This window comes from Colobus angolensis, unplaced genomic scaffold (assembly GCF_000951035.1).
Source record: "Colobus angolensis palliatus isolate OR3802 unplaced genomic scaffold, Cang.pa_1.0 Scaffold48, whole genome shotgun sequence".
Taxonomy (NCBI): Eukaryota; Metazoa; Chordata; class Mammalia; order Primates; family Cercopithecidae; genus Colobus; species Colobus angolensis.
The window spans coordinates 9355103-9365690 of record NW_012118265.1 but is presented as its reverse complement, the minus strand read 5'-3'; the positions used below and the strand labels follow the sequence as shown (position 1 = coordinate 9365690).

The 10588-nt window shown below is 42.7% G+C and overlaps 1 protein-coding gene across 1 annotated transcript in view; it reads left to right on the top strand.

Annotated features, from left to right (window-relative positions):
- Window positions 1-994: 994 nt before the first annotated feature.
- Window positions 995-10588, top strand: part of PLCH1 (phospholipase C, eta 1) — a 266327-nt gene continuing 256733 nt past the window's right edge. Inside the window, exon 1 of the mRNA XM_011958994.1 lies at window positions 995-1255. The gene's annotated coding sequence lies outside the window, so the exon portion shown is untranslated. The remainder of the gene's footprint in view (window positions 1256-10588) is intronic.

Genomic DNA, 10588 nt, shown 5'->3' with positions numbered 1-10588 from the left:
TAGTTTATGTTGTCACTAAGCCCAGAAAATCCCTGCCAACCCTATGCTGCCAGCTTTCCTAGGACATTCTTATTGGAGGATTATTTTAAACTGAAAGGTGAGTGAAGAGCTGCGTCCCCACTCCTTCCCAGCCAGGCTTTGAACTAACAATAGGGCAGGTTGAATGAAGGCTGATAAATGTAAATCCTGGAATCCAGAAGCCGGATCACACCGCGGCCGTCTAGATTAGTGGCGGTTCCCGCATCCGCCCCAAGCTGGTCACTCATCCTGTCAGTGCTTTCAGTAGATTTCATCGTTTCATCTACACTTGAGTGCCTGCTCTGTGCAAGCTTTCCTCTGCCACCGCCGTCTTCTTACTCCCGGCAGGTTGCCTTCTTGAGTCAACCAGCCACTAAACGGATCTAAGTGAATAAGTGGCCTGTTAATGCTAAGGAGTAGCATTTCCAAATGAAGAGACTGGGAATAAATAAAAGCAAAGTGTTACTATCTACACTCTCAATTTTAGTTGCACTTCACTCAAAGTGGATCTCTTTAATTTGCAGCATTGACAGATGCTATGTTCTTAGAATTTTTTTTTTTTTTTAAAGGAGGTAAGACGGGCGTTTCAGAACACTTTTTACTTTGGTGCAAGTTGCACGCAGTTCCCATTCCCTGCGCCCTTCACCTCCAACTTTTGTTTCTCCAACTCCTTTACCCGCTCACCACCGAGGCCCTCCAGCTACAGCCCCAAACTGAGTATCAAGGGGTTACCCTGGGTTTGGAAACTTTTGAAACTTGCGGGGGATGGGGGGTAGGTAAAAGTACTTCATTTCCAATGCTTTTGGCCCTTGCCAAGCGGGGAGCCCCGCAGGAGAGTGTAAGCCAAGGATTCCAGGTGCAGCCCTGGGGTTCCGTACACCTATCCCGCCCGGGCCAGCGGAGGCAGCGGGCGCTCCAGTCCGTTCTTCCCAACTCCAGTTCCTGATTTCCTCGGAAGCTGCGGGGCCGAGAGGGAGTGGGGCTCCTGTGTGAGTGTGAGGATTTGAATGAGAAAGCAGGTTGTGGCGGCGGCGCCCCGCTCTTCCCCGCTCTTCTGGGGCTTCTGCTGGCTAGTGGGGAGAAGTGCTCTTCTAGGGGGGCTTTTCTGGCCCTTGGCAGGGCTTTGGAGTTGGAGTCACAGGAGCCAATAACTCATCATCCCAGCACTTCGGAGGTGGCTCCCCGTGCCACCGACTCCGAGGAGTCCTTCATCTACTGAACACTCAAAGCTGAGGAGGTCAGTGCTTTCGAGGGAAACGGAGGGGGGCGCGGGAGAGAAGAGGGTGTGCAGGAAAAAGAGGACTGGTACGCCAGTCGGATGAGCGAGTGAGCAGGTGGCCCGAGTTCCTTTCTCGGCAGCCACAGCCTGGACACGCCTCTTTAGGACTGTGTGAGTGCTGTGCATGGGGATCTTCCAAACCCCCGCGCGGGGAACTGGCCACGGCTGCTCTTAGGGGTCCCATAATTCAGAAGGATGTGGGTGTGTGTGTGTGTCCGCTAAAGAATGTAACTCTCGGGTCCCTTGCGGTGGTGGTGGGTGGCATTTCGTCTGGTGGAACGTCCAGCATCGTTGCAGGATGCTTCACCTCATGCGGGGTCCCGGGACCCTCTCTCTGATCACCAGACGCCGCCAGGAGAGCAAGTCCGCGTTTCCCAGCAAGGGAAGTGCAGCGTCCGTTACACTTGGGGAGTCTCACAGCTTTTCCTGCGCCCGGTGACCCTGCTCAGGACCCTCTTAGAGAAGACTAGGTTGCTCAGCGCGAGGAGGATATACTCCATTGCCCTTTCCTGGGAAGAACGAGGAGCGCCCGAGCGGCGCGGGGTGGTGGAGGCAAACCCTGGCCCACGGCGGCGCGCTCTGCGCCTGCGCGGCGTTTCCTTGGCGACTGAGCAGTGGGTCCGAGACGCCACCCCGCGCGCCCCTAAGCCCAGTTCCCTGTTGAGCATCTGCGACGTCCTCTCCCCTCGTTCCAGAGGCGTTTTCTATTTGTTTCCGTCTGCGAATCAATTTGTGATCACATTATGACGTTGGGAGTTCAGCATTAAAGCAATAACCAACTAAAAAAAAAAAAAAAAGAAACCAACTTTTCCCTTCCCTTGTTACCGTTTTGATCACGAACAGAAGAAAATGGTGAGAGATTAGTTATTAGGGCAGCAATTGAAATCCCCCTCTATCCCGAAAAGTGGAGACGAATACAACATTTACTTCCTGGTAAGGAGTTAAAAACTTCAGTGAAGTGATTGTTCTCGAGCGTTACAAGGACAAATCTGTGCCTCCTAACCCAAGTGAAGAGCAGGGCTTGTACAACCCAGCAGCACCCATGTCCTGTTTATTGGCATGTTTATGACAAGGAGATGCGCTGCGAAAGGGACCAGAGTATAATGCCAATGAAAAGAAACAAAGGCCTTCCCAGAAGAGGCGGTTGTTTTTTTCAGTTGCCTCAGCGTTTTGGTCACCTTTGGGGTTAAAATCTTCTGCAGAGAATGCTTCAAGAAGCCTTAACAGAAGCCAGTTTTCTCAAGCTGTCTGTTGAGAATCACTTTCTTTTTCTTTTTTTCTTTTTTGAGACAGAGTCTGGCTCTGTCGCCCAGGCTGGAGTGCAGTGCAACCTTGGCTCACTGCAACCTCTGCCTCCTGGATTCAAGCGATTCTCCTGCCTCAGCTTCCCGAATAGCTGGGATTACAGGTGTGCACCACCATGACCAACTAATTTTTGTATTTTTAGTAGAGACGGGGTTTCACCACATTGGCCAGGCTGGTCTTGAACTCCCGACCTCAGGTGATCCACCCACCCCCTCCTCCCAAAAGTGCTGGGATTACAGGCGTGAGCCACCGTGCCCGGAAGACAAGAATAATTTTTATTTTCATAAAACTGTGAATCTTGACAGCCCTCTCCCCTCTTTTAAATCCCATTTGTTTACATACAGCCTAGCACTTGGCAAAAGTACACATCTTAAGGGGGTATGTAGAAGGAGCGGTAGCTTCTTGCTTATCTCTCTTAAACTGCATCAATATTTGGCAGTATGATTGGTACCTAGTTGCTATTAAACATTGGTTAGAATTAATATAACTGCTAATACAAATTTAAAATGGAGTTACTCTTCTTGGCATGAAGTGTGGCATAAAATACCTTGGGTAAGGTAATACATGAGTACTGTCTTGCTACATACCGGTTTCAAGCAATTTGTTTTCAAGAATAGCAAGTGTTTATTTGTGGTAGATGTTTTAAGGTAATATACTCTCACCATCAGCAAATGAAATCAACGTACCACTTTTCAAATGATTAGCGAGTAACACGCTATTAAAGTTTTCTCCCATCTCATTTGTCATAAATGCTTAACATTGTGCAATCCATCTAGCTTAAATGTTTAAAAATAAGTCCAACTGAGTTTCTCCCCTTTTCTCTTGTTTAGAAAAATAGAAAAACTCTTAATTTTCAGGTTCAGATACTTTGTGACCCTATGTGGTGGCTTGTAACTGGCTCCAATTCCCTAATTCTCAGTGACATGTGTTTCTGCTGGTTCCAGGAGGTAAACTTCAGTTTTAACAGATCATGGGATAATGAGACTGGGAGTACCTGGGGGAGGCAGGGGAGAGGCAATGGGAAGGAGACAAAGAGAGGGAAGATTGATGGGCAGAGCGAGGATTTATAGTGGTACCAGATTCATAATAAAATCTGTTTAAAGTTATTGCTTCCGTTTGATATATTTTCCCACATCATCAACTTCAATTAAATTTATTTTAAAAATCAGTCTTCCAGATAAAGGGATAGTATTATAAACACAGAATTTGATAAAAGTGCTTCTTGTTAGGGTGTCCTAACGTAAATTACTGAGAAAATTCTTAATGAAATGTTTTTTACTTAATTTATTCATGTAGTCAACAAATGTTTATTGAGAATGTGTTATATATAAGGCAAGATGAATAAATCCAGATTTCTGTTCTGAATGAACTAAGAGCTGTGAGTCCTGAAATAATTCTAACACCACTTCAGATGTTCAGGGTGAAGATACTACCTTTGGTACTCTTAAAGAGAACGATTGATTTGGTGCTAATCACGCAGACTTGCAGATTCAGAAGCAAATGCTGAAACTTTGAGTAATTTAGATAAGGCTCTATATCTAGGATAGGAAGCATTATGTGCACCTATTTGCTTACATTTTTGTAGTACAAACTCTACTCTAAAACTTGTACTCTTGGCAAGTGCAGCACTTAGTTCAGAAGAAACAGAAACCCTGTAATTCTCAGGTTTCTTAGATTAAGATAAGGTGAATGATTCAGTAATCCTTTGTTCTGGCTCTGTGTTTCATGACATAATGAACCTTCTGCAGCTCCCTTCTAAGAATGTTGGTCTGCATGCCCGAAGGATCATAACTATTTTTTCCCTGATTAAAACAAACAAACAAACAAACAAAAAAACCAAAAAACAAAAAATGAGAGGGGATATAAAATATTGATAGAAGGATAAAAGGAATACAATAGAGTATTAAACATTTTAACTTTTGAGATGGAATAATTTCTAGGCATTTTTAGTGAATTTAGACTCTTGAAATCCATTACAGCCATGACAAAATCCTGGTATAATGTTGACCAGGGTTGACAAACATTTCCTCTTGTCATTCCTAGGACATAGACGGTTAGGGAGACTCTCGTCTTTCCTTCACCACCTCGTGAGTCTAAAAACAATGATAAACCCAGGGAAGCTTGCTGAAGAGCATCCTCCATTTGGTTATTGCTCTTTGTCTAGGAAAATCAGACTCAGCTGTGAATTGTGGACCAAGTGGTGCAGAACTCATTACTTTGAACAATGCCTCCTCGGCCTGGGAAGCATGTTCCCTCTTCTCACTAGCAGGGGCTTATTCCAGGCTGACTTTGGTCACAAGGAAAATCATTTAGACACAGTTCAGTGGACACTCACTCACATCTCTTTGACACCCGTGACCATTTTTGTTTAAGGAGAAATCCAGTACTGCTGTGGTAGGGTGTGCCAAATTAGAAGTGCATTTTAAGAAGCCTGTGAAGAAGTTTACACAGCTTTATTTTATTATCATCAAGGTCTCTGTCTTCTGTGCTTCGTAGTGGAAGAGGCCAGGATGGATGCAGAAGGGACAACCAAGAGAACTTGGATAGCTAAGTTTAAAATGTTCTTACCAGCTCTGCATTTTGGTGGCACTAACCTAAGTGCCTATGCCTTATTATCGTCATTAAATTACAGAGCAGAAAAAGATAAATCTACCATATTTATCGTATACATCTGGAAACCAGGGCCCAAAGTTGCTAAATGATTTTTTCTTAAAGTGACACAACTGATAAATGGCAGAACGGAGATGACAACGCAGAGTTACTGATTTCTAATGATCTTGTTGTTTTCAGGAAATCTAGGGAGGGCAGACAGATATTGAATCCTTGCTTTATTTTTTAAAAACAATTTTAAATTTTAAAGATGAGGTCTCACTATGTTGCTCAGGCTAGTTTTGAATTCCGGGGCTCAAGTGATCCTCCCTCCTTGGCCTCCCAAGGTGCTGGGATTATAGTTGTGAACCACTGCTCCTGACCTCGAATCCTTGCCCTAGATTTGCTATTTCCAACTATATGAAACTTCTATAGTTATAAATATAAAGTGGTCAAGCATCAGCAATGTCATATGATTTAACCTAATATTGTTGAGTAGAATTAACAGTGGTTACCTTTTTTTTTTTCTTTGAGATGGAGTCTCTCTGTCACCCAGGCTGGAGTGTAGTGGGGCAATCTTGGCTCACTGCAACCTCTACCTTCTGGGTTCAAGTGATTCTCCTGCCTCAGCCTCCGGAGTAACTGGGATTACAGGCACGTGCCACCACGCCTGGCTAATTTTTATATTTTTAGTAGAGATGGGGTTTCACCATGTTGGCCAGGCTGGTCTTGAACTCCTGACCTCAGAGTGATCCGCCTGCCTTGGCCTCCCAAAGTGCTGGGATTACAGGCCTGAATCACCATGCCCGGCCAACAGTGGTTACCTTCTGACGATATCTTTTTATAATCATATGTGTATCATGAGAGCACATATGGTACACATACTATGTACAAATGCAAAAAAGCCCTTTTTCAGTTAGTATCTGTTCTGGTCTGAGGAATTTTGGCATGATTGGGATTTACCATAAGGGGGATAGCTTTTCTGGTTATTTATTATTCTGTAAATATCTTGCAGGGTTCTGGAAGAAAAGGAGGAAATGAACATTAATGTATTCCTAACATGTGATGGCACTTACTTTATGTCTTTTTATAATTCAAAACAATCAAGAGAGGCAGGAATTCTCATCCTATGTACTGATGAGCTTCAGACAGGTTAGTTTCTTGCCTAAGATGGAACATGGGACAGACAAACATGGAACAGACTTGGAATTTAAACCTGTTACTACTCAGGAATGCAGTGGTAATAGGCGGGAAATTTGTGACAAACACTGGGTTATTTTTATTTTCAAATTCACCATTTTTGCAAAGTACAGACAGGTAGAGTTTCTGATAAGCTGTCTGGCAAGTAAAGAAACTGCATTCCCTACGTGGAGTTTAGGAGGCTGTAAATTCAAGTCTGGTTCCAGAAAACATTCACGGCTTTGTTTATAAACGATGTTGGCTATGTTTTTGGAAGTGGTGTTTAGGTTCTGTTCTGTAGAGATTTTTCCACATCCAAGTGCTCACTTACCAATTCTGGATTGTTGCCATCTTGTGGTGGGTCTAAGAGGATTCCTCATGATTTTAATATGTGCTTTCTGACATCCTAAGATTTAGATATTGGTTTTATCTAAATGTTGCCTGATTATTTTTCTTGAGATAGTATTGATAGATTTACTGCTAGAGTGGACTGGGTAGTGTTTTGTAATGTTTTTCAAACTGGAGATCAGAATTGCCTTGGACAGTTGCTGAAAAAGTCTTAAGTTATTCCAGAAGCTGGTGCTCCTAAAACTGCTGTGGTATTGGGAAATTGCAACTGGCTTGTACTGAGCTGGTTTTAGATTTGCAGTATTTTTGAGCTGGTTTACACATAAAGAAACTGGGCTCAGGAATGTCATCATTCACACAGTCAGCTGGTGGCTGAGTTGCGATGGATATCTAAGTCACCTAAGTCTAGCATTCTTTTATTTTTGTATATTTTTTGAGACAGGGTCTCGCTCTGTCACCAGTGCGATCTTGATTCACTGCAGCCTCCACCTCCAGGGCTCAAGAGGTCCTTCCCCCTCAGCCTCCCGAGTAGCTGGGACTACGGGCGTGTGCCACCATGCTCTGCTAATTTTTTTTTTTTTGAGGCGGAGCCTCGCTCTGTCACCCAGGCTGGAGTGCAGTGGCGTGATCTCGGCTCACTGCAACCTGCGCCTCCCGGTTTCAAGCGATTCTCCTGCCCCAGCCTCCTGAGTAGCTGGCATTACAGGGCCCGCCAGCACGCCCAACTAATTTTTTGTATTTTTAGTAAAGACGGGGTTTCACCGTGTTAGCCAGGCTGGTCTCGATTTCCTGACCTCGTGATCCGCCTGCCTCGACCTCCCACAATGCTGGGATTGCAGGCGTGAGCCACTGCGCCCGGCCCCGCTCTGCTAATTTTTAAAAGAAATTTTGTAGAGACAGGGTCTCACTATATTGCCAGGCTGGTCTCAAACTCCTGCGCTCAAGCAATCCTCCCACCTCTACCTCCAAAAGTGTTGAGATTACAGGCATGAGCCACTACTCCTGGCAGTCTAACATTCTTAATAGTGCGCCACACCTTAAAAAGCACACCCTTCTTCTAAGTCTTCTTTCTTCCCTAGTACCTGACTCCAGGCTAGAAGAAAAGGCTGAGGGTTTCAAAAAAAGTGGGTGCTGGACTCTCTCTTGGAATTCAGCCTCTGCCTCAGACACCACACAGGTCCCTGGAGGGCTCTCTTGGTTTTGATCTTTAGTTGTTTTCTGTAGCTTATTCTCCAAGCAGCCTCTTTTCTCTGTGGCTGGTTCTTTTGCACTGAACAAGAGACTTACAAACTTGTCTAGCCTTACCCAGTCAATTGCCACTGGATGTCAGAGGGATCTAGTTTACTGCCAGCGTAAGTGAGTTACTGATTAACAGATCCAAGGCACTCAAGGTTTCTCTTTCATCTGTCTTCACTTCCTTGTTGCTAGTCTACAAGAACCAAACATTTGAATTCAACTTCTCGCTTTCCTCTTCTCTCCCTCTTCAATTAAGTTGAAGAGGCTTTTGGACCTTGGATCTCCATGGAGTGCTAATAAAACTTCTGCAAAATTATTCCTGCTGGGAACTCGGAAGATCTATACAGGTTTTTCAGGTCAGAATCCTGGACCAGAAATTCAGTGAGTTGATTTGCTATAAAATCATATGCAATTTAGTTCTCTAGACATCCTATTTCTTTTTGCCAAATAGCTCTTTCTTACCTTTGAGTTATATAGGAGGTATTGAAAATTTATTTTTTAAAGAAGAGATTGCTTCATAGAACAGTAACGTGTTAATATAAGGAGTTAGGGTTATGTGAAGATCCTCTGATTTTTAAATTTATATTTGAGGGGGGAACCATCTTTTCTTTTACCCATACATAGTATCTCTAGGAGGGCAGGGCATGGTGGCTCATGCTTGTAATCCCAGCACTTTGGGATGCCGAGGTGGGAGGATTGCTTGAACCCAGGAGGTTGATGTTGCAGTGAGCTGTGATCCTGCCACTGCACTGCAGCCTGGGTGAGAGATTGAGACCCTGTCTCAACAAAGAAAAAAGAAAAAAATCTCCAGAAGGATACACAAGAATTAAGAAGTTGATTACTAAGGGATAGAAGTCAGAGGTAAACTAGTCACTGTATACTCTTTTTTTTTTTTTTTTTTGAGACGGGTCTTGCTCTGTTGCCCAGGCTGGAGTGCAGTGGGGTGATACTGGCTCACTGCAACCTCTGCTTTCCGGGTTCATGCGATTCTCCTGCCTCAGCCTCCGGAGTAACGGGACTACAGGTGTGGGCCACTACGCCCGGCTAATTTCTTTTGTATTTTAGTGGAGATGTGGTTTCACCGTGTTGCCCAGGCTGGTCTCAAACACCTGAGCTCAGGCAATCCACCCACTTCGGCCTCCCAAAGTGCTGAGGTTACAGGCGTCAGCCAGTGCGCCCGGCCCATATACTCTTTTGTGCCTTTTTAATTTTGAAGCTTTCAACTTAATAAAAAGAAAGAAAAAGAGAATACATGGGTTTCAATCATAAATGAATAAATAAATGACTGTCTCTTAGCTCCTAACTGGTAGAAATAGGAGACTGGGAAGCAATTTTAAAGAAAAGAAAAGCAATTATTTGTCTTACTTTCTTCATAGGTCTCACTGCATTCTATAATTTTTAAAACTAGTGTTCTCTAAGGTCTTCTGGATTTCGATAACAGGGCGGGAGAGGTTTTGCAATTTTAATAGTTTTCTTTCCTCTCAGGGAATCAGATTCGTCTTACTTCTGAGCAGCTGAACCTATCTTTTGCATGCAATGTGTTTATGGAGTGAAGGCTGGAAAGTTTCTTTTTCTTATTTTTTTGAGCATTGCTTTTGTTCTCCAAAGAGAAATCATTGTAGTGTGATTATTCCTGAATTTTCCTGAGCCTTGTCTGAATGTTAATGTCACAGGAATCTTTTCTTCTTAAATGGAAAAAGAGAAAAGGCTTGTGCACAAATGTTCTACTCTAAACCACATATTTTCTTCTTTTAAATAGGTTTTGGATTGAAAGTATTTTTCTATTTACTGGGTAAATAATTAAAATACAGTCTTGGAAAAGAGAGACCATAAACTGTTTACTAACTTCTTTTTCTTTTGTCAAGAGAGAGAAATGTGAAATCTGTTATTTAGTGTCCAAGTTTCAGTCAAAAGCAAAAACCCAAATCAGGACCAATTCCCAACATATTTGTTGAAAAGTCCTCACTTCCAATCTGGTGAACTAAATGAAAGGTATACATTTTCTCACAGAATTCTTCTCATTGGTATATTCATTTTATTCTTTGGGAAAGAATAACTGGATAGATATTATATTCTCATGATTACACATTTTAAAAGCTTACAAGGGCATTTAGGGAAAAATTCCCCTCACATCTCTGTTCCTCAGCCATTCAGTTTTTCCTCCCATAGAAAACAGTGTTATTAGTTTCTTGTGTATTTTTCCAGACATAAAATATCTATATATATACATATGCAAATATATATTTTTGCTTTTTCTTCCTTTTAAAAATCAAACGATAGTGTACCATGTGCATGATTTTGCATTTTGCATTTTTTGGTAACATTTTGTGTGTCATATATCAGCATATAAGAGCTTCCTTATTTAAACAATTTATTTTCTTTGACAAATAAAAATTGTATACATGTTTTGAAATATGTATACATTGCAGAATGGCTAAATTGAGCTAATTTATGTGTGTAATACCTCACATACTTTTTTTTTTCTTTTTGCTGTAAGAACACTGAAAATCTACCCTTATCAATTTTATTTATTTATTTATTTTTTATTATTATACTTTAAGTTCTAGGGTACATGTGCATAACATGCAGGTTTGTTACATATGTATACTTGTGCCATGTTGGTGTGCTGCACCC